Source organism: Carassius carassius, chromosome 25 (genome assembly GCF_963082965.1).
Source record: "Carassius carassius chromosome 25, fCarCar2.1, whole genome shotgun sequence".
NCBI lineage: Eukaryota > Metazoa > Chordata > Actinopteri > Cypriniformes > Cyprinidae > Carassius > Carassius carassius.
Window position 1 is genome coordinate 19530480 of NC_081779.1, and position 25607 is coordinate 19556086.

General features: G+C 36.9%; 1 protein-coding gene across 2 annotated transcripts in view; it reads right to left on the minus strand.

Annotated features, from left to right (window-relative positions):
• The window catches only part of atxn1a (ataxin 1a), an 87425-nt gene extending 68906 nt beyond the window's left edge, over positions 1 to 18519 (minus strand). For both annotated transcript variants that reach the window (XR_009423528.1, XM_059509779.1), the window contains exon 1: positions 18301 to 18519. The gene's annotated coding sequence lies outside the window, so the exon portion shown is untranslated. The remainder of the gene's footprint in view (positions 1 to 18300) is intronic.
• Between the last annotated feature and the right edge of the window lie 7088 nt (positions 18520 to 25607).

Sequence of the window (25607 nt, forward strand, 5' to 3'; positions counted from 1 at the left end):
AACCACAAACACACACCCCTATCGGTCAGCTCAAAGTTCTCCTGCTCACCGCAGATGGCTGACCTCTGACCTGTCAGAGCACAGCAGCCAGTCACGCAGCACACTGCTGACACAGATAATGAAAACACACACAAACACTCCACCCAGGACAAGCTTCATGACAATGATTTACTGGTGAACTCTCAATGGACTCTTGCTTCACAGTGATATAACACTACAGCTCTAAGGGAGCACATACAACCTAATCCTTAAAGGGACGGGTAACACAAAAATAATGTTCTGTCATCATTAACTCACCATCATGTCACCTGTATGACTTTCGTTCTCCAGTGGAAGACAACTGTGTGTGTGAACTGTGCCTTTAAGTCCAGACATGATCATAAGATTGAGCCAGCCTTTAGTCACTTTATGACATGAACGCTGATAATTTGGCAGTGTTTAGTATTAGCTGTTCTTAACTTACGTAATGTGTCTATAAATGATTTCAGTCATGCAGGGTATCTGTAAATATCAGGTACAGTTTCATTAAAGAGAACCTGGACTTGGTTAATCGTTTGCTGAAGATGGTTTTCTGCTCATCTCTGATTGAGGTGAATCTCTAGGTTAACTCCAGTTTTTTTTTTATGTTTTTTTTTTTTTTTATGAGAACTACAGGTTACAGAGGCAGGCATTGGTGATGAGGTCAAGACTGCAGGGCCAAATGCATTATGGGAAAAAGAGATTTATTTTTATCTTTATAATGAATTTTTTTTTAAATTGATCCTCCCTAGGGTATACTGGAGACTTTATAGCCTTCAGTCAACATTAGCCTTATTTATAGCTTGATTATTTACATATTTTTTTTATTAAGCTTTTTGTTTTGTTTTATCTATATATATAGAAAGGGATTGATAACTGTTTTGTGCTATTTAAAAAAAAACTATTTTTTAAAGCACAAAACCGTTATCAATCCTTTCTGTAAAAGATTAAAATGTTGTCCATTTTAAACGTCAGAGGTTTACAGTGTTATAAAAGTTAAACTGAGCACAGAACTTGTTTGCATAGTTAAACTTTGCCACATATTTGACAAGACCATAGGCTAATTCTCAAAACTCCACGAATCATTATTCAGTAAATAACAACCATTTTGCACACATTTTCTAGGACGAATAAATCATTGATATTTGGGTTAAACAAAGGAAGCATGTGGATTTTCATTCACCACAGGCATACATTACATACAAAATATACAGTGCATATAAACCAACATTATTTTGTACTATTTATATGCTATTATAGTATTTCTTGATATTTTAAATTAGTTTTGCGGTGTAGATGGGGTGTTGAAATACAGCTGCTGCTTATTAAATCAATTAGTATTGCAATTACAATTGCTATAGTGAAGACAAAAATAATCTCTCACAAGCATAAACACAAAAAAATATTAATAATTGCACATGACTGTGCTATCATCAGCCTCTCCCACATACACACATGACAACATGCTCACACACACCAGCAGTCGGTCCTTTCCCAGACACCAGGCCTCTGTTTCTGTAATTCACTTGCTATGTTGCTGCTGGTTTGTTTCACAACACTGTCACATCCAATGAGATTCTCTCCCTGTGCTGGCTTCATGCCACAGTAGAGACCCTCTCGCTGTCGCTCAGATTGTTCCCTCCCCTCCATCAGCATTACATATCAGTGTCTGGCTACCGTCAGCCCACGCTGCCCCAGTCACGCACACTGAGCTCTTTTCTACAGGGTAATTCCATGAGCAAATCCACACAGGGCATAATGCAAGGATTAGAGCTGCAAGGCATTACAATCCAAAATATATAGCACACTTCAAACTATATTCACCTGCCTGCACTCTCTCTCTTTCTCTCCCTCTCCCTCTCTCGTCTTTCTCAATAATTACACACCTTGCCCTGACAAAAACATACTGGTGATATCAGATGATATCTGGTGATATATATATATATATATATATATATATATATATATATATATATATGTATATATATATTAAAACATCATTATTTAATTCATCAAAATAAGTTAAGCAATTTTCAACTTTATTTTATGTTATTTTAAAATTTTGTAAGCCAGTTTGAAACAGATTTGAGACAGCAACTTATTTTTTACAAGTGTGGTAATATTGTGATATATTCCACGACACTGAATAATTGCAATATTCTTAAATTATGGTATTTTCATGGTTCTCAAATGTATAAAAAAAAAATGGCTTTACATTTTTTTCTAGAAAACACAAGGCAATATCATGGTACAGTACACATCAAATACAATTAGTCTTAGTTTTAGTGTTTTATTTTTAATAGATTTATAACATGGGCATGTATGGGTTATTAGACATAACATTTTTTTATTTTAATGGTCAAAAAAGAAATGGAAATATAATGGAACAGTACATGTAAAAAAAAAACACTGTTACACCATTCTTTTTTCTAAGTGAAAGCTGTCCCACATAAAGGATGACCACAAGCATGTGCTTCACGAAAGTTAAGGCCTCCTCTCAGAGATCTGTGAAAGCAGCACAAACGGAGTTGGAGAGTGAATGAAACACCACAAGCCCTGCAATCCAGCCCTGACAGTCTATCACGCGGCAGCCCCGCCGTCCGTGTGTGTGTGTGTGTGTGTGCGAGCACATGTGCGAGGCCAGGCAGACAGTCAGCGGGGACCTGCTGATTCAATCCAAACCACCACGAGATTTCACCACTCTGACAGCAAAACCTTTTAGCCTTCCCATGCACCCCTACAAACGGTTTGTTAACATTACAGCCTCGGAACGACCGGATAAAAGGTCACGCAACCTTTCAGAAAACCTTTTTCTCTCACTTTTAATGAAGACTCTTACATAACAGCGCCAAGCTAGTTCTGAAACCACAGGAAACAAACACTGAAATACTGAACTGACTCACAAAGTCTCATTGGCAGTGGGACGCACAACACATGATACGACTGATTCTGCAAACAAAACCTGTTCTACAAAGAGGGAGCTATTTTTCAAAGAGCTACCCAGTGACCTGAGCTTGCACGTCATGTGACCCATCTTGTGAAGGGTATTTGAGACCTGCACACTTGGGGTGAAAATGCTTTAGTGTTAAATTGATTTTTATTTGTCGATATGGTCGCCGTCCTGTAAAACTAGACACAAAAAGTGTGTGTACTGTATATGTGTACAGCAGACATGTCAGAGGCCCTCATTTCTCTGTTTGCAATGACCCTGCTTATGTAGTGAAGGATGCAGAGCCACACAAACCTACACTAGAGAGCTTCTTGCTGCTGTTACTTAACTCACACTGGGTCTAAGGATATCTGCTGAGATGTGAAGCTTTGAAAACTTTCCCAAATCCCAGGAGGGGGAACGCTGGTCCTCTGTGATTAACAACAGCCACTGTTGAAAGCCCAGAGAGCTGCGTTTATATGTCTCTTTAAGAAGCAATGACATCCTGAAAAAAGAACAAAGATGTGTACTGTAACTTAATATTAGTGGTTGGTGGTTATTAATAATATTCCCATCCAAGGAATGTCGAAAATTTGCATAAAATGCATATGTGGAAAAAATGATAAAAGTTGATCAAACCTCCTCCAGCTTTTCTAGGAATTTCATGCAATAAAATAATGCATGGTTGAAATCACAATAATCACAACATTCCAAAAAAACATTAAATGAATGCATGAATGAACACTGCCATTTAAAGTTTGGGTGTCAGTATGATTTTTTTTTATGTTTTTGAAAGATTTCACTTATGCTGCATTCATATGATAATTTTTTTAATAAAAAAACAGTAATATTGTAAAATTTTATAAAAATAACTTATTTCTGTTTTAATATATGTTCAAATGTGATTTAATGCTCAGTGTCAGGCTTCAGTTTCATGTGATCCTTTAGAAATCATTTTAATATGCTGATTTGTTGCTCAAGAAACACATTGGTGTTAAAAAATAGTTGTGCTGATTATTTTTTTTGAGGAGAATTTTTCTTTTCAGGATTCTTTAATAAAAATAGAATAGAATAATAAAACAGAATAAAACTTAGTTTTAAAATTGAACATTATAATTGTCATTTCTGTCACCTTTGGTCAATTTAATGCATCCTTGAAGAAAAGAAAAATACTGACCTTTAATGAAGAATAATAAAATAATAATAATAAGAATAATAAAATGAAGAATAAATACACTATTCTTGTTTTTTATATATATATATATATATATATATATATATATATATATACATATATATATATATATATATATATATATATATATATATATATATATATATATATATATATATATATATATATACATATATATATGTATATATATATATATGTACATATGTACATATATATATGTACATATGTACATATATATATGTATGTATGTATGAACGGATCTAGCAAAAAGTTAATTTTGGACCCTGTATGTAACTCACCTGAACTTCAACCTCATGGTAAACAGATATAAGACTCCTGAGAACTGCTATGGATCAGGGCTGGAGAACATCCCCTGGAGTTTCACCAGTGACCCCACTAGTTTCCACACACCATATCGGTTGCAGCTCATAACATTCAGTACGTTTACAGATTCAAATACAAGAGCACAACAGGCCCGAAATAGCTCTTCCCTGTGTACGCATACCCTCTATAAACTGCAGTGTACACACCCATTTCACACACAACGTGAAATAAAAGCGTGTAAAGGCATCTTACCCAAACATGCACGTAAAAACACAAGGTGACACACTCCCACACAAACATACATCTCCTTGACAGTCCATTCTGAAGATGAAAGACTGAAAGTGGGGCAGATAATGACAAGAAAAAATGAAAACGACTGCAGTGGTAGAAATGAAAAGAAATTCCCCCCACCCACTCTCATACGCATAAATACACCAACACAGCTCCACTTCATTATACTGTCCCATTCAAATCCGCATCACCTGGGGGAACGGCCCAGTCAGCCCTGCAGAAACACAGTGAAGCACCGGGATAATGGATAAGTAATTGAGGGAAAGATCTGGGGTCTTTTAATTAACTATAAGAGAAATGCTGCACATTTTTAAGTAACGCAGCAGTGGTTAGCGAACAGCCCTTAAGAGGAATTCCCAGATTAGACTGCAGTGCTTCATGCCTTTTCAACTGACCCATTTAATGGAATAACGTCTTATCAGAAACAAAAATACTATCATCTGACCCCCAGTGATTAGTTAACATGATTAAACTGCTGTGAGAAAACTGAATAAACCAAGCGAGAGTGGAGAGCTGTCATGTCTTGAAACACAGCAATTAGTTAACGCTTCTAGGATGCAAATTATTTATTTATTTATTTTGCGTGTGACAAATACAGAATTTTCAGCTTTTTGACACAATATTATCAGAAATTAGAAAATGAAATAAAAATGGTATGTATTATGAATATGAATGATGAAGATGATGATGTATTGTCATCTTTGACACTAATAACAAAAATATTAAAACAAAATAAAAAAAACTGGCTTGTATTAATAATAAAATACAAATATATTTTAAATCCATTATTTTTATACAAAGTTGTTTTGCGATCTAAATTGCAATGAATATTAATTATTGTTTTATTTTAGCTCAGATACAATATTAACAAAATTATTAGAAAACAATTTTTTTTTAAAGACACCTATTATGAATAATAATAATTTCTTTATTATTTTTTCCCATTACATTTATGCAAAGTTGCTTCCTTAACTACATCAATCAAAAGATAATTTACATCTTTATTATTATTCATTTTGTTGTGTATTTTATCATATTTATGCAAAAAAAAGTTTTTCAAAACTTACGTTTAAATTGCTCATATGAGGATGAATGGTTCTGAAAAGTAAATAGGAACAATTATGCAAATATGTTACTTTAAGTATGTTACTTTTGTGTTGATGCTATTCTTTGATATCTATAGATAACAATATAACTACTTTATAACTTTAAGGTAGCTATCCTCAACAACCAAAAACAATCTCTAATTGCCCATCTCCCATTTTAAAGTGTCTGGGACTTGGCACATGAAATGTGGCTCCTCTAAAAAATTGTCAGGCTGAATTATTATTTTTTTCCACATCAAACAACACCAAAATGCTCTTTCCGAAAAAATAATACAGAATGCTTACCGAAAGGTCTGAATTATCCTGAGATTTGGGAAATTGGAGTAACCATGGGAAGTTGGTGTAACAATGTGTAATTCCTTTACAATGTATTACAAAATCAGCCCTCGGGTTTAAGGGATTAAACATCAGCACCGACAACAACAACAAGTCGGCCGCCATTTAAGCTAGAACAGGCAGGATTGAGAAATATTACTATTGATGGAACAATCACGCGCTACACTTGGCAACAGGCATTCAGTGAAACCTGCTAATATAGCAACTTCTGAGCAGATAGAGTGAGGGCTATATGGCACATCATCTTTTCACAGAGAAAACTATTTGGAAACGGTTACGTGCCCTTGTCTTTGGTCTTGAAAGTTTGAAGGATCTACGGCAAATGGGAAAGAACTATCCTTGAAATTGCGAGTCTACTATATAATGTTTCTCTTAGGGTGGGTTCCTGTCACAGAAGCTCAAAAAGAACTGCCTTCTCCTCTTTGAAGTTGCTCAAAGCCCAAAAAATACAGTGTTTCAACATTGAGGTAACTACTAGTATGAATAGGTTGCTGAGAGAACATGCCACATGAATCAAATCATTTCCCAACAGGAAAAAGAAGCAGCCCTCCCTCAGACCCTTTGTTGTATGTCTTTTCTGATGTAATCTCCAGAACAACACAAGCACGCTCAGCGGAGGACCATCCTCTCAGTAATGACCCCGCTCAGTCAAATCAAGTTCATTGACACTCAAGGTTACAACTCTTCAGGCAGTGTCAACTAGAAATCCTCTGACAGCTGGTTATGCATCACATACTGATATTTACTAGAATCACAATCGCACTGAATGTGGGTAGGTGTCAGACTGGCTTGGTTTAGAAACATGTACCATGACATGGATGGCTGGGGCTACATTCAGTCATACCAGAACATATTCATGCATTCATGTAGTGTTTATTCTAAAGGTCACACTGAAAGCTTGGTACAGCCATTTAATGTAACATTTGAATAAGTAGGTGGATCCAGGGTTAGCGTGATTTTGCCAAGTAGGACAAGCTCTGAAATATATATAAATATACTGTATGCCTCTCACATGCCCCTAAACCAAACCCTCAACATTATCTACCCCTAAAATCACAGTTGATAAGAATGTGGTCATTTTCAAAACACAAATTAATGTGCAGTATTTTTAAATTTCATCCATCCATTAAAATTTCAAGCAAACAAAAAGTCAGTACATGCTTGATGCACAAGAACAAACCATATTGGTTCTTGCATATCAAGGAAGCACAACTAAGCTTCTGGTTAGGCCTAAAAAAAAAAAAAAGTTTGGTTCCGGTTGGTTGTCAGTTGAGGTCATTGGTCGGTAGGGATTTATTTATTTATTTATTTTTCTCCAGTGGCAGTTTTACACACACACACACACACACACACACGCGCTGATTTTAAATGTGTGTACCGGTACTTTTACGACAGTGATTCTGTATTCCCGTTTTAAAGTCTGTTGTTGCCATAGACACGCAAAACGCACACACACACACACAAAAAGCCTTCGCGGGAGTTTGACAGGCGATCTCATAGTAGATTAACATGGAGGATTTGAACTTGAAAAACGGAGTGTACAGACAACTTTTTGTAGTCAAACAACATTCTTTGTTATGTTCATTTATGTGGTTTATTTGATTTTGATGCTATAAATTAACTAGAAGCAAGAGACGATCAGTTAGTTTTAACTGATGATCTAATTTACAGCGATCTCTGTTCGACACATTCAAGAGCCACAAAACGGTATTTATTGTTTACATTTCTTTAAAAAATGACCACATTTGAAAGGTGAAATAACCAAATGAGACTTTGTTTCATATTAAAAGTAAGCTGGTAATGTTAATGTCCTGTCTGTCAGCATGTTGTCAGTGCCCTCTCTGTTCCGCGATATATTGTTTACTCCCCCCTCCCCCCGTGTTTCTCTTAATGTTACGATTTCCAAACCTTAAGTTATAGCTCACTTTAGGAATTGACAGTTAAAGGGTTTTGATGCAATACTTAATGGTTTTTAACGGATTACTTAAGTGTAAAACAGCATTTAAAGGAAACTGTAATTTAATTAACGATGTGTGAAAGACCGTTCTTCCCCAGTCTCATAAAATAAATTTGGGTCGCACATAAATTGACAGGGTCGGTCGGAAACCGGAACCAAACAATATTTTTTTTTAGGCCTTACCATATTAGATGTGCTATGTGTGCATCAATCTATGTTTATAAGTGAATAATAGCTGAAATTATATCTGTTTATCATATAAAGCAATCAATCTAATGAAAACAAGAAATGTTGCCTTGGAAACTAACGTTAGCTGTTTATTTTAAGGAATTCATTTTTATGGGTTTATGTTTAAAGGACTATAATAACCCTGACACTGATTCCTTGAAGGCTTTCCTCAGATATACAGTCGTGGCAAAAAGTTTTGAGAATTACATGAATATTAGTTTTCAAAAAGTTTGCTGCTAAACTGCTTTTAGATCTTTGTTTCAGTTGTTTCTGTGATGTACTGAAATAATTACAAGCACTTAATACGTGTCAAAGGCTTTTATCGACAATAACATGACATTTATGCAGAGTCAGTATTTGCAGTGTTGGCCCTTCTTTTTCAGGACCTCTGCAATTCGACTGGGCATGCTCTCAATCAACTTCTGGGCCAAATCCTGACTGATAGCAACCCATTCTTTCATAATCACTTCTTGGAGTTTGTCAGAATTAGTGGGTTCTGTTTGTCCACCCGCCTCTTGAGGATTGACCACAAGTTCTCAATGGGATTAAGATCTGGGGAGTTTCCAGGCCATGGACCCAAAATTTCAACATTCTGGTCCCCGAGCCACTTAGTTATCACTTTTGCCTCATGGCACGGTGCTCCATCGTGCTGGAAAATGCATTGTTCTTCACCAAACTGCTGTTGGATTGTTGGAAGAAGTTGCTGTTGGAGGGTGTTTTGGTACCATTCTTTATTCAGCCCGCTGCAGGCTGTGTTTTGAGGAGGCTCTCAGTACAGTTCAGACATTGCAGTGCATCAGAGGTAAAAAAAAACATTATAAATACTGTTCAGTTTCTTGCACAAACCAATCGTTTTGTGTCTTTACACATCAATTTATTATCACGAGCCACAGGGTTTAATTTTTTTTAATCTTTTTTGTTTTATTGTATGTTTTAGCTGTGATTCCCATTCACATCCATTATAAGACTGACAGACTGCAACAGTTTGAGTTAAAAATCTTAGTCTGTGTTCTACTGAGGAAACAAAGTCACCTACATCTTGGATGTCCTGGGGGTATGCAGATAAACATCAAATTTTCATTTTTGGGTGAACTATCCCTTTAAAACAGAGTGCATAAACCGGGCATGCATCAAAATGCATGCTGGGACAAGGAGCAGACCTCTTTGATTCTGCAGTAACAAGTGTGGATCTGCAGATGTCACAGACAGCTGACATTTCAGGAACAAGACTCTTCAGACAGCCGAACAGCCTCATACTATGTACTATAGCGACCTCCTTCTCCATATGGTTTCTGAGATGGCAGAGTAAAGTAAACAAACAGATATTTGGACTTCATGTGCAGTAGCTTATGATAAATATTCTCAGTCACTGCTGACACCAGGGATACCATTTTACACGGTGGCCTTCATTCATCTGTGTCAGGCCTCATCAGTCCACTGCCTGCTGCTCATTCAACCTGCAAACCTCCTCATCCCAAAGCTGCTGCACCACGCTGACAGCTATTGACTCTGTGCAAGAGATGGCCTATTTAGCAAGAACCTTCAGAATTATCATTGACAAGGTTTTTAGCTATGATATGAAATGCGAGCACTGGATTTTTTACTTCTGACAAATGTTGCCGCCACAATGCTAAAGTGTAATTCAGATTGCGAGCTGATTGGTTGCTTAAGTCAATCAAGAACACCCTCAAGTTACTATGATATTTTGGTCTCTAGATTTGGCTTGTGTCCCTCCTTGAAGTTATTATTTTATGTATGTACAACATATACAATATTAGAGATTTTTTTTATTTATAAAATGTATATTGGATATTTAATGGACATTATTGGATTTGAAATGGTTTCATGTTTCTTTCCTCTACTTTAAATGGAACTTACTTTTTCAGTCATTCAATACTTATTTGAGCTTTAAAAAAAATACTAATCATTTATTAAAAGTTAAAACTTCAGCAAATCTGAATTTCAGCATTTGCAACATTCAATACATTAATATTTATATTATTATATAAATGTTGTATATTTAAAAGTATAATTATATTATACTTATATATTTTGATATCACTTTTTTAATACTCTGTACTATATAATGTACATTTGTGGCATTTAACAGGTTTTATTTATTTATTTATTTGTTCATTATTTTATAAAAATTAAAAATATATATAATTTAAATACAGAATTTGAATATCAATGCAACCCTACATTTCTTTTTCAACTGTTTTATTTTCTGCTCAGGAAGAAAAATCAGATCGCTCAGAAAAAGAATAACACACCACTGATTTGAGATATTAAAAATTGGCACATAATCTTGATTCAGGTTCCTAACCATATAAAGTCCATGTGAATTGGAAGTTGCTGCTACCAACTTTATTTCAGTATTGTGACGTATTTCAAACTGATATGGAAAATAGAGGGTGGGTTTTCTTTTAGTGCATCCTCTCTACCTCTTGCTCGCAACAAACACAGTTGAAGGGAAGTGGTTAAGGAAAGTCTTCCCAAGCTGTCAAACTGACATCATCAGAGAAGCAATGTTTTCATGCAGACTTTAAGCATGGCCACTAGTAAGAGTGCCTATGAGTAAACAGCACCACTAATCAAAACATCAGCCAATGAAAAACAGACAGATTATACTATTATAATGCAGCTAACAGGCATTAAATAATACTCTATGATCTTTTCCAAATGATTTGAGTGCTGTATGATGCTAATGAACACACTTAATTGTTCTCAATGTGCCCACGTTTGTGACTCAGACACACATTGTTGGAGGCAATGATGGAAAGGGAGGGGAGCGGTAGAAATGGAGCGGTAGAGATGTGAGAGTGAGGAATGCCTGTCTGGCTACCTTCCCTGAGAGTCTCTCTAGAAAGAACTCCACTAGAGGAAGGGAGCGCCTCTCCCACCAATCCAATGACATCACTTAAGAGGGGAAATGGGATGGAACTGGGACGGCCTTTAGCTTCTTTTTTCTCAGCACGCAGTATTTAATTTTTTTTTCTGTCAGCCTGGTTTTTCTCTGGTGCGTTTCCCCTTTGTCAAAACCACACTTTGTCGATTCAAGGCCAGCATTAACTTAAGGAAATTCCTTCAATGTACTGTAACTGCAAGAAGTACAGCTTGTAGTAAAGTCCCTGCACCCTGCCCAGAAGCTCTGTGTTCTTTCCATGAAATTTACAAAGGTGAGAAGTTACTAGGGACTTCACATCACCTGAATAATACAGCGTGCACAACTATGACTATATCATGCCAAACAAAACAGTGGTAAGGGTGGATTTCGGTATTCCACAGATTGTTTGTATTCATGCAGTTTTCCTGTTATTGAATTCCTCTCCTGGTGCATACCCTCCTTTGTGCTGGAAGTATTCAATCCTGATACGCGCTGTGAGACCCGTGATGCATGGCAGGTCCTACTACATCCCTCTCACCTGGCTATGTGGAGACATCTTCCCGTATTCCTAGCTCAGTCGGCCGGATTCACACAATATTCAGAAGACTGCAGTTCTTCTTAACTAAATTAGTTAAATATTTTGTATTCACAAAAACATTCCTTTAGAACAATCTAAAGAAAAAAATGTAAGTTTTAATAAAATATTTGCACCTTAGATGCATTTTTAGCTTTTAGAATTGTACCATTCCAAAAAAGGTCTTATTTCACTATCACATTAGTGAAACATTGGGAAAAAAGGTCCATTGTCGATAGTGTAGTAATGCATGAATGCTTACTCAGAGGTCACTTCCAAGAAGTATGTGCTGCGGTTAAAGAACGCTTAGTGGTCCTATTCATCTGATTAATTGCATCAGAAAGGATGGCATCTTTCCTCCTTGAGCATTGTCTTCATCTGTGTGTTCTCTGCCTCTGGGCTTATAACATGCTGGTCAGATGATTCCAGCTGCCCTTTGTTTGTGAACTATATGCAGAACAGTTCAAAACAAGCTAAATTTATTGCAGTTTGAAAATGTAACAAATCAGATGGAAAGGAAAAAACCGAGATCAGATATTCAGCCACTTAATGCTATATCATTTAGTCATTTTCATACTAAAATAATTATTAGTGAAAAGAAACGTGAGACTGACAGTAAAGAGCCTAAAAATAGGTAGGCAATGTTTCCCTACCAAGTTCCTCATTACAAGTAAAGCAATTCTAGTGCTAAACTATAGCGAATGCCATTAAATATGAATATGGCATATCTGTGGGGTTAAAAAGACATGAATGAACACTAACATTGCACAGAGGTCTTAAGAACCATCAACCTTCTGTACATTCACAAACTGCAAAACAGACAACAGAAAGGTAAAGTTCATCTATAAATGAAAATTATGTCAGTTTATTAGTCTTTGTGTTGTTCCAAACCTTTTATAAAACACAAAATGAGATGTTTAGCAGAATGCCAAAGCTGCTTTTTCAATTCAGTGAAAGAGAATGGTGACAATGGCAGTCAAGGAAGATTTTTGGTCAGTAAGGATGTAAATTACAATTTATTCACCACAGTAAGCTTCAGAAGAATTTCGAAATACTGGTCTACGGTATACAAGTCTTTAATAATGCTTTTATGGTGCCTTTTTTTTTTTGCATCTTGGTTTCCATTCACTTTCAATGTATGGATAAGAAAAGAACAGCATGAATATTCCCTTAAATGTCTACTTTTCTGCTCCACTAAAGAAAAAAAAATGGATCCTTAAAGTGATAGTTTCTGGTGAACTATCACTTTAAGGACGCTCCAAAAACGGATGATACTTAAGACTTTCAGTAACAGGACGAGGATTTTCATCATGTTCTAAAACAGCTGCTCGTTGAGTGTGAAGCTTTGTTGTTTTTTGTTGCTTTCATGGTGAAAGAGTGCCATCAATAGTAGCTCTACTATCTGGAAATGCCCGGGGGATCACCAGCATACAGATCCCCATGCCAGAGAAGGACAACAGCCCATAGAGGGGTCATCGATCCCCACACTGACACAGAGCCGCTACACTATTCACACTCTGCCATTCAGAACTTCAGCCATCGATTGCTTCTATATCTGAGACTATCTTCACTACAAAGCCCCAGATCAGCTTACTGACAAGTGCGGATGCTGCTTTCATTCCAAAAAGAGTCATCTGGCCAAAACATAAATAAATAAATCATATCACAATATATATTGCAGAGAAACATAATGTCAGTTTTTTCCAATATTGTGGAGCCCTACTTCAATCTACTGCAGTGTTGCGTTCTGACATCTTTGATATTGCAGGGGCCAGGTATCAATAAGAATTTCCCCACTCTTAAAATGACTTGTTGGTCATTCAAGTTTTAGGCCATCAAACAGGATTTTAAAACACTTCTGGCTGTCCAGAAACCACACACACGCATGTTACTCTCCAAGCCGCAGAGTCTGGATATACCATGAAGTCTGGAGGCTTGAATGTGATTTATTTATGTAAAGGTTTTATTTTTAACTATGCTTCTAGATGGATGAAGAAATCTATTGATGATCCTGAAGCGCCACACTTTGACAAAAAGAATAATAAATAATAAAAATCAGCACATTCACTGAACAATGAACAGTTTCGAGCACGTTCAAGTTCATCGCACTGTTCAGCTGAAAAATAAAAAGCCTCAGTTCAGGCTATACATAAAGCCATCACGGGGAGTCTAAGAAAGTGAAGAAAGAAGAAAGTGAAGAAAGTGGAAGAAGAGAGGAAGAGGAAGACGAGCAGCCAGGACGCTGATATCCACTCATTGGAGAAAGGAATGTTTTTCATCTCGATATCAAAAAAAGCTCTTGAGCGCTGGAGTACAAAAGCAGGTTGCGGATGTGTACTGCACCCATGGAGGGAGAGCAAATGAATAGTAATGAGAGATGAAAGAAAAGGGCTATAAAGGTCTGGAAACAGCATTGCTCAATTGAACCCGTTCCACTCCCATTCTTTGCCTCCCTCTCCCCACCTCATACTCTCTCCCAACTGTGAGAATTTGACACTGTGAAAGGACGCTGAACTTCTGTAGACTCCTTTTATACTGATACTAGCATCTGATCACAAGTGGACAGAGACAAATACAGGAGTAAATCGGATCTCTCACATCACATTCAGAAAACACATGAGACTACATCGCATTTGTAGTGTAAATGCTAATCCATTCTGAAGCATACTGGGGAGCACTGAAGGACCGCCTACTCACCCGTCAATCAACCAGTGCACTAAAACAAGGATTTTAAATTAAATGAAAATAACTTATTGTTAACAATTTATCCATGCATGCTACTTTTCAAAACATCACATGTGGCAAGATTTAAATTTGAAAGTATATGTGGAACATGCAAGATGTATAAACAGCAACAGATGGCCACTTGCTATCAAATGACCCGAAACAGATTTCAATACCAGGTGCAAACATGTTCACAGACTCACAAAAAAGCAGCTATAGCCAGAAGAGTTAGAGCTCAGAGAAAGAATTGGCCTAACATGAATTTGTCTTTTATGCTGCAGAACAATGCGGCCCAGGTCTTGAGTTCATGAATGCATACCTGTAAGGGAGTGTACTTTAAGAGCTTGCCTGGATAGGCCTAACTTTACACTTAATTTCCAGCAAAGGGTGAAACCAGGTTGACTTAAGCTCCACCCCTTCAATGTGTACACAAATTTCTGGTCCAGCTGGCTCTCCTCACCCATTGGCTGATACTCTCCCTGTCAATCAAAGCTGCATTATATAAGCACTGTCTGCAGGTGGAGGTGTGTCCTTCTGTATTTCACTGGCACCCAAGCGTGTCGAGTTAGCCTTGCCTGCAACTGTCACAAGCTCATATGGGTTCAGCAAACACAACTCCATTGACACTCTGGTAGTTTAAACAGCGCATCTATTAAGGAGAAACAAGATAGAGCACTTCACAAGCGGCAGGTGTATGTGTAAACTGAACAAATGAGCAGAAACACTAGAGCACTTGTAATTAGGCCATACTCGGTGTCTTAATAACTACTCATTAGCATTTAAAAGTAAGTGGTACTGGGGCCATCAAACAGAGATTTGCTTACTGAGTTATAGCACTGAGCAATTCACCACCACACAAATCCCTCTAAAAAAATAAAAACATTCACTGCATAATCAGAACAGACAGCTTAGTCCCAGGTTGCAAAGGGCAGCCCATACTGTTTGTATTACAACCGCACAAAAAAGGGGAAACACTTATCCACACACTCTCCAAAACAACAGGATTTTCAATAAAAGCACTAGGATTTCTTAATCATCCAAAAGCCTTTGAAATGTACACTAATAATAAGGATGAAAACAGAGCATGCGGCAGCAATACTTGGCAGAACATGGTGAAACTGTAGCACGGTGACCCTGCAAATAATCCTCCTTTATTTATTTGAACATGCTGGTCTTTCAATATTTAATGAAAGTTTGTCTCATGCAGTAAATTTGATTTCTCACTATGTCTATCTTCTTTCTGTCCCTCTTTATGGAATACACAGATGCAGACTTACCCATTAGGCAAAGGTAGGCAACTGCCTTGGGCCCCCTAAAATACTTTTCATCTATAAGATGCGCATAAAGTATGGACATGCGACCGGTTGCTTTTTTGTGAAATCTGTGAATCAATCGCTATGTTGTGCTCTACAACATGAAATAAAGCCTTTTAAATATGTACATGAAAAATATAGAAACACTGGACACAACTGTGGGGCACCATTATGCAGCAGCAAGCATTACAACAAAAAAATGTGTGCAAATTCATGAGGCCCCATTCATATATTTTGCCTGGGGCCCCCAAATCACTAAATCCGCCCCTGGACATACAAAGTCTAAAAGTGAATTAAATATCCTCAGTAAACTAAATCAATGGAGATTTTCTCATGGAATTTTTTACTTCACTTTTGCTGCAAAAATCATATGAACTGTAAACCTGCAAATAATGCAATTAACTAAAAAATGAAAGCTATATATGTTGCATAGAATAATAATAGATTAGAATATGCTACAACTGTCATTAGCCATAAATCTGTGCACAATAAATCCATTCAAAAGTAAAAACTATGCATAGCATGGTATAGTATTTCTTATTTCTTATAATTTCTTATAGTTTCTTAGGCTGTGGCCTAATGGTTAGAGACTTGGACCAGTTACCCGAAGGTCGCCGGTTCAGGTCTTGGTGCTGGCAGGAGTTGTAGGTGGGAGGGAGTGAATGAACAGCGCTCTCTCCCACCCTCAATGCACTGAATCCCCAGTTGATCCCCGGGTGTGTGTTCACGGTGTGTTCACTTCTCACTGCTGTGTGTGTGCACTTGGATGGGTTAAATGCAGAGCACCAATTCCAAATATGGGTTACCATACTTGGCAAATGTCATGACTATAATTTCACTTATATTACAGTATAGTATAGTTTATGTGCATTAACCATTATAAATGTGCATACTATTAACTAAAATTAAATTATTTAAAAATTAAAATGAAAGTTATACATTGCAGCATACAGTGTAGAATACACAGTACAGTAGTTATATATACTGAACTGTCATATGTGCATTACAGTATAGTATATAGTACAGTATATGCAACTGTCCCATTAGTCATGAATCTTTGCACAATCCCCTCGGATCAAAAGTCAAAACAATGTTAGATCGTGCAGTGTAGTATATCATAGTAGCATACTGCATTATAGAATACTATAGTATGCATTACAGTATAAAGTGTAATAATAAATATGCCATCATATGGCACGTGCAATAAATATGTGCACATGTTAAATGGTAATACACAGTAGGTAATAAAGGTAATATATATTGCAAAATATAGTTTGGTATAGTATAGTATAGTATAGTATAGTATAGTATAGTATGCAACTGCTCTAAACTGCGCACAAGGTCAAGGCGTAGTATATTAATGTACAGAACACGTTGACAGTACAGTATAGTATGTGATATAATGATACTCTGATCCTAAGACCTACTTAAGGCTGTCTCAACCAACTGTTTACAAAATCAACGCTAAACTGCACGGTTTATTTAGTAAAGCAACAAAACCTAGCACTGTATGTCGGTCACAATACATGGAGCAACCATCCACCCTGCAAAAACACATGAAATATACACAGCAACAGCTCATTATATAACCAGCCGGGATGAACCGAGTGACATCACGACGGGATACACTCAATGGCTGTGTCTCAAATCCTAGTACGGCTGCCTACCTAGACAGCATTCCCGGAGTCCGTTCAGGACGCGCTGAACAAATCGCACCGCCTTTTAGGAACCATGCGATGTGGTGCGCTCATTAGATACTGAAACACAACCAGTGTCTAAAACACAGAGACAGTGAAGCGGAGACAAAAAGTGGTGTAGCCTACTTGTACGTGATATTCTCAATTAAACAGACACTGGCGATACATGCACTTGAATAAACCGCGTAGCCGTGGATTAAACGGTGCACAAGGGTGAAGTCGCAACTCTAGAGCAGACACTTCCGCGATTGTTTTCACATCAAAAGGCTTCTAGCAACAATGTTGACTCAGCAGAAGTGTGTACAGCTACGGCGAGTGGCAGTTTGCTCCAAAAAGTACAGCTGGCTGATCAATAATCCGCCGATAAATGTATGTTTATGAGTCTATCTGGAGCGATAAAAGGAGGCGGGGTGGCGCAGTTACTCAGCCCCGGCGAGAGCGCTCCCTGCTCGGGCTTACAGCTCGCGAGTAACCGCCCCGCTTCCCGTGCGCTACTTCAAAGTAGTTATATAATTTTTAATCGAGATGAAAAACAGCACATCTTGAACATCTCGCCCGGTCGGCCGCAGACAGGTTGACATAATAAGTGGTGCAAATGTCACAGTAAATATTTACAAAGGTTTTTTTAATAAACGTCACACTCTGTTCCTCCTGCGTTCTTTAGTTCCCAGCCATTTTTCCCCAGATCGCAAGTGCTGGTAAATTAGATGCACGGACTTACTGTGCGGTATAACGGGCAGGGAAGCGCGAGGCTCTGCGTGTTGCCAGGGCTCCGTGCGTTCTCGCGCACTGCCGGTGGAATCGTCTCCCTTCCGCTCGTACAATGATGTCTGCTGCAGCCCGAGCTAATAGCTCTATCGCTCCGTGCCCCCACCTCCAGTGAGTGAGTGAGTGTGTGTGTGTGTGTGTGACGGAGGGAGTGAGTGTGTGGAGGCGTGCGTAAGAGAGAGAGAGAGAGAGAGAGTGTGTGTGTGTGTGTGTGTGTGTGTGTGTAAATGTGTAAATGTGTAATCCAAATATGGAGCAGTTGGTCGGCCCAGTTAAAGAGAAGAGTTTGGAGGTTGTTCCATTAAAAGCATAGAAAAACATAATGACGTTTTAGGCTCTATATACAGATGGTGTGTTTTAAAGTTTAATAATACATGTCAGTTCGTTTCTGTAATCTGATATAAACAGCACCGTTCCGGGAGAGCTGCCATTTAATACAATATCACTGGGAAGTGGGAAACTGCACAGTTTGTATCCTTCGCTCAGAACAGCAACAGAGAATGGAGATCCCGGTTTGGAGTTCGAGCCAAGTGATTATAGAACGCTATGAGCCATGGCGCTCTGTCACTCCGCTCCACTTATTCAAAGCTCCAGACCGGGGTTTACCCTCTGCATTAACGTGAAAAGATAGAGGCTGTGGATTCTTTTGGAGATTTGCCAGCGATATTTATGAAAATAAATATATGACTAGACAAATATAAGCAGCTCAATGTTCATTTCTCGTTTATATTAATGTTTTATGAAAGCAATATCACATCACCAAAAAATATCAGAAATATTAGCATGCCTGTAGTTATCTGCGGCCTAGCATTATTATATAAATATCTGAATCTTCCAATTTCCTCGAACCAGCCAGTGATGATAGTAAAATAAAAGCTAGAATCCCCTATAGATATAGGAATCGTCCATTGTGATTAGCCAAGAGTAAAAGCCAGTTTGCTGGCTCTGACAGTAGGCCTGCGTTTGCACTCCAGTGCCCACAGTTACTCATGTAAATAGCCTTATGAAACTAATTTTTTAGAAAACACAATACAAAGAGTGAGATATGCATGATTATTGTTCATTTTGCTAAGATAATACCAGTTTAAATGACAATGATAGTCTATATACTTTCTTTGAGAATACTCTTCCTATTATGGGGGAGTAGAATTAGACTAAAAGTTAAACACATGCACTCACACATACACAGACACATTGTGGTCAGTGTTTGGGAAGGGACTTTCCACAAGAGTTTGCGGCTATGTTTCTATGGAGACTATAACATACCCATCCTCCACCCTGGAATAGATCAGCATATCTGGCCTGTTATTGAAGAGTCTCAGCGCACAGCAAGAAGCAAGCTTCTTTGGTCAAGAAGTTTTACATGACTTACATTTCCCTGTAAATACAACATTTGCAAACATTGCCAAAATGACTAGACCTTTAGGAATTATAAAAGTGCACAGTGTTAAGTGTAAGGAGAGATACCACAGACATATCAGTCATACTTTTTATTTGCCATAAAAATAGCCGTGGATGATGGTATGACATTAAAATATACAAACATTTTTGATTATGGATGCAGAGCTTTACCTTCTTCAGTGTCATTTTAGTATTATTTATATACTATTGAGGATTTGACATTTAATTTATTTATTAATTTAATATTTTCAGTTTTTATATTTTTGTTTAAATTTTAATAATATTGTTACATGAATTACATGTATTACAGTTTTAATTTATTTTATTTACATTTAAGTTGTTTTAATACTTATTTTTATTTTATTTTGTTTTGTTTTCTGGGGAATATTTCTCATTTTTATTTCAAGTTTTATGTTTAATTTGTTTAATGTATTTATGTTTTATTTTATTTCAGCTTTATTTGTGTATACTGCTAATAGTTTTGGTTTTACTTAACAAAAACAACATTGTGTTTAGTCACCCTCATGAACAAACACTTTCTTCCATGGAACACAATGGTGAACTTCTGAAGAATATTATGAAAGTGAAGGAGAACTGTATTCATAACTGTGTCTCAGAATGACAAAAAGCACCATTACTAAGGTACTGTTTTTGGTACATGTGACTCAAGCACTACATTCCAAATTTAAGTTTGAAATGTAAGATGAAGTGCTGAAATGGACTATTAAAATTTTATATATTGTCACAAAATCACAATGCATTCCTGTGCGTCTCGTGACATAAATATTATTCGGCTGTGTATGTGTGTATGTGTGTGTGTGTGGGGGGGGGGGGGGGGGTGTCATATGAACGACTTTTATGGTGCTTTCTTGTCATTGTGGAGCTTGAGAGTCCCTTTTCACTTTCACTAGTAAATAAACAATGAGTAATTATTGACAGAAAGCTAATTTTTTAATGGGAAATCTGGTGATGGATCTCAAAGACTGTTGCTAAGGATATGTGTTGTGCGTGTGTGGATGGGCTATTGATCTTCTGTGAGAAGGCCACGTTAGGCCTTCTCCTGTGGGCCTGCTGCTGTTTACACTTAGCGCCTTAATGATCAGCCACCGATTCTCCAACCCACATCCACATGCTAGATCACACCATCACACACCGCCTGCCAAAAAAACACATGCAGTGTTATTCAATATGAAAATGATGGATGCGATTGTGCCAGCATTTCAAAATTTCATTTTCTCTGAATGCCAACCGACTGAGTTGTCTGTAACTGTTTTCACACCACACCCAAGCACTGAGACTTTATGACTGTCAGATCCACAGTACAGCATGCACAGCACTCCTCCTTCCCCTGGCATGTCAGATGTTCATCTGTATATCAGCCACACACTTTATGCCAGTCATCTCCGCCTGCAAGCACAGTCACGCTCGGTAGGCATCTTGTCAATTTGTATTCACTATGATGGAAGGACATGTTGATTCCCATATCTTATTTCTGCTCTATCCTGGCAGCCACAGCTGTCTTGAAGTTGCAAAGAGTTTGGGTTGTGTGAAGAAGAATGTGTGCTCTCAGTAGACTAAAGCAAAAGGGAAGTGGATTGTTTCTAGAGCAAGACTTCTGCCCTCTACTGGTTACAGTGAAAGATTTACTGTTGTGCAAGGTCTATAATAACACAGATTTTCTAACTCATACAGTATATATATTTTAAATCTGTTTGCTAGAACTTTACTGTACACATTAATGCTGGAGGTTTTGACAAATTATATAATATTTTCATGTAACCATTAATACATGTGAGTGGAAACATTTTTTTTTTACTTATTTTAAAAAATAACATTTATATATATATAAAAATGTCAAGGTATTTTAAATACAAATATCATGAACAATTAATTCAGAAATATTAGTTTTTGGGGAGTCACACCAACTGATTTTGATTTGGCATTCAATTATTATTTTTTGTAAAAAAAAAAGTAAAATAAAAAATTAATTTAAATATAATATCAGATTATGCCCCCCACCCTCCCCCTTTTATGATATTAGGACATTTGTATCACACTGGAATGGTTTCCAAAAAATTCAAAATAAATATTAATTCATACATTAAAAACCTGCTCATTATAGAAGAGGTGTATTCAAGTCAAGTTTATAAGAACAATAATCTGGCCCCAAAAATAACCGTCCCATTAACGACCCAAAAGTAACGGCTCACATTACTGTCTGTAACAAAAAGAGTTTAATATTTAGTTTCTTCTTTTTTTTAATCAACAGCTCAAATTATGACTGATAGTAATTGCTCATACTTTGGCAAACAACACTATTACACAATGACAATAATAATATAACATAAAACAGTGATTGATGTTTTTCATGATTGCCCCTGCAATACTTGATGGCTGAAAAGGAATCCTTTTTTTTCCACGGCATGTTGAGATAACTTTATATTAGAAGGTGGTCAGTATGAGCTTTCAGCAAACAGAAACTGCCCACACAAGTCTCTCTAAATTAGACTCATCTGTTGTACAAACTTGACAGGGAAAAGGTTCCCTTATCAGGCCTCACTCTCTATCTCTCTCCAAGCACCTCTGAGTTTCCACTGTAATAATTATTTATTGAATGTGAGGTTGTCTTGTTGTGGATAATGCATCACTAAATCAAACTCCTTCTGCATTTTTCACAGTGCTGTGTATCCATATTTCAGTATGTGCTGGACTTCAGAGAACGTCTGTGTGGATGATCTCTGTACTTGTTCAACATACTGTAAGCATTTGTAAGCTGTCGACATGTGAACAAATGCATGTGTGGGTTTGCTATTGCACACTCTTCAAGTTTAACACTTAAATCAACTCAACAAAGAGAGTGCTAAGGGATTTATCTTGAGCAATATCCTTACATCCACAGCCAGAACACTCTCTCCTCTGATCTTTGGTATAAACAAAGGTCTGTCCGCCTATATAAACAACTGTTATTTAAGTCATACCGAATAAAACACATGATATAAAATTAATGTGTGGATTTAGTTGTGTTTATGTGCATGTTATCTTCACAGTGTATTATGATGACATTTATGTTTGTAATAAATGTTCAGTTTTTATTAGTTTTGTTGCCTACACATACACATCATTCAGTGTTTCCCAGCTGTTTGACAAATATGCTGTACTGTTGTGTAGATGTTTATGTCATTATTAATCACTTTATTGTTTACACATAACAAATATAGCCTATGCATCTCATAAATATAGGTAGTTTTTTGTCTTAAGGATAGTGTGCTAGAGGCTCACAATCTCAAGAAACAAAGCTCAAGAAACATATCTTACTTTTATGCTGAAAATATTATGCTGCTTGATATTGTTGTGGGCGCGTTTGTACATTTGTATTAAGATTCTTAACTGAACAGAAGGTTCAAGGGAATAGCATTTATTTGAAATATTAATCTTTTGTAACATTAGTGTGTCTTTGTTGTCACTTTCGATTAACTTAATTAATCCTGGCCGAACAAAAGTGATATGGAAGCTTGTTTCCAACAAGAATAAAAATAAAAATAATAATAATAATAATAAAATGGGAATTGTGACCTCATAATTGGGGGGAAAAGAAATATGAGAAGAAAATATTTATGCTCACAATTAGATATTGAGATATATTGAGATATGAATATGCAAATTCAGAGGAGAATTAAAAGAAAAACAATTCAAGATTATAAAACTCACAAATCTGGAGAGAAAAAAAAACTGAATTGTAGGACAATTAAGAGAAAAAAAGTCAGATTTCTGAAATATAAACATGCAATTGAAAAAGTCAGATTTGTGAGATAAAAAGTTGCCATTGCCTTTTTTATTTTATGGTGGAAACAAGCTTCCATAAAGAATTAATTTCATATATGTTATTTCCTACATGTCATCATTTTGATTTATAGGTTTGAGCAAAATGAATGGCTGGGAATCAGTGCTATAGTGCACACTACAGCTGATTTATGATGTATTCAGTCACTGGTGTGACACGAGCAAGCAGGCAGGCACAGACAGAGCCGGGAATTCTCCAGTGGAAATTTATCAGATAACAGTGCAGGGTAAACCTCAGCATGGCATGCTGTTTCACATTAGCATTTCACATCCCCATCATTCTTAGCATTCCATGTGGTTTAGATCTGTAGGCTTTTTCATGAAACATACATTCAGTTATCTGGGACTTTTGCATGCCTTGAATTTGAAACTACACATGGCTCTGAAGCAGCTATAAGAAATAGTTCCCAGATTAGACATGAAGAGTTTCAAATTATGCTATTAGCCACCCAATTTAATCGACTTGTTGGATACAGACCGATTATGCCTAATGTGATCTGTAGAAAGCTTTGCCTTAATTAGTGGTTGGAAAATCCATGAGAACATGCTGAGTCAGGGAGAAATCTTGCCCCTCTCCATCACGCAGCCAGATAGATAGAGCAAGTGACAACATCTGAATAATGCATAACCCAACAGATCAAACGTAACTCGTCTTCCACTTATGAAACAGCCTTTGTAGCTTTCCCTCTCCTTTGAGACTCTCTCCTATGAGGGGCTTCTAAGAAATGGACCTTATAACATGCACATGGAAATGAGGCTGGCTGAGGAACCTTGCCATTCTAACAGTATTCACATCAATGGGTCTAAGTCCTTAGACTGATTTGTAGTTCCTGAAGCAGAAGTGATGTGTATTTTACTCTGGAAGTCATCAGTATTTTACTTCTGACTTTAGTTTGTAATAATAAGTTACTTAGCTTTATGTGTTCAGTTGGACTGTTTCACATCATGTCCACTTAATTTATACAGTATATTTTGTTTTTTAATAAGACATCAAACGCACATTCATGTATGCAAACTGAATGCATTGTTTTAATTAATAATGCCCTTTTGAGTGTCTCTGTACAGGTTGCGTGAATGTTAAAATCAACACTAAATGGAAATCACAACGCATTCTTTAATAATAAACAACAAGTACCGCATCTTTCATAGACATAACTCAGAAAACAATTCAGATTATATATTTCTTTTCTTGAATATCTAGCTTACTAGCAAATATGTGGCTGAAACGAAGCAAAGTGTCTTTCAAAGGTCTGAGGTCACTAAACCTGTCAATCCAATCTCACGATTCCTCAACCCTATAAAGCCTACTGTATCATATTTGATACACAAAATGCCTCAACATTATCAACATGATCAAAACTTTGCAGAAAAACCTGTTGTGGAGTCTTCTACATGCCTTCCGGGTGTCTTTTTTTTTTTTTCTAGCAAGTAAAAGGCCTTTGTAATTGTTAAAAAAATCCCCCTTCAGGTCGTAGATCATTTGTCTGCTGTGAAGTCTTTATTGATTTTAATGAAGTAAAACAAATCATAAAACTAAACGTTTAAATATAATATCACTAAGACAAATTATTGCAATATACAGTTACAACTGATTGTTGAAAATGATATGAGCCTTAGAGGACAGATAGACATAGACCAGGGTGGAAAAACACTTAATTTGCAAGAATTTCATTACCTGTTTAAATTCATTTTATCTTCAATTTCCTGCCATTCCAATTCAAAGTCCAATTCTATGTGGGGGTGACAAAGTCAATTCATATTCACATTTATGAATCTAAAGGTGCCAGTTCTTCAATTCTGAATGTTGTTTAACCCTACTATGGCTGCTTTAAGGGCGTCATGCCTGATGCTGAGAGCTTGACTCCTTGGTTTGCACAAGTGTGCAGTTAATTTCAGTCAAAACGATCGGTTAACAATGTCCAATCTGATAACAGGGCTTGGTGGCATCCGCTAGAAAGGGAACTCATTTCAGAGACAGAGCAAGATATTCATTTTGTACTGTTGAATCGTGCATCATCT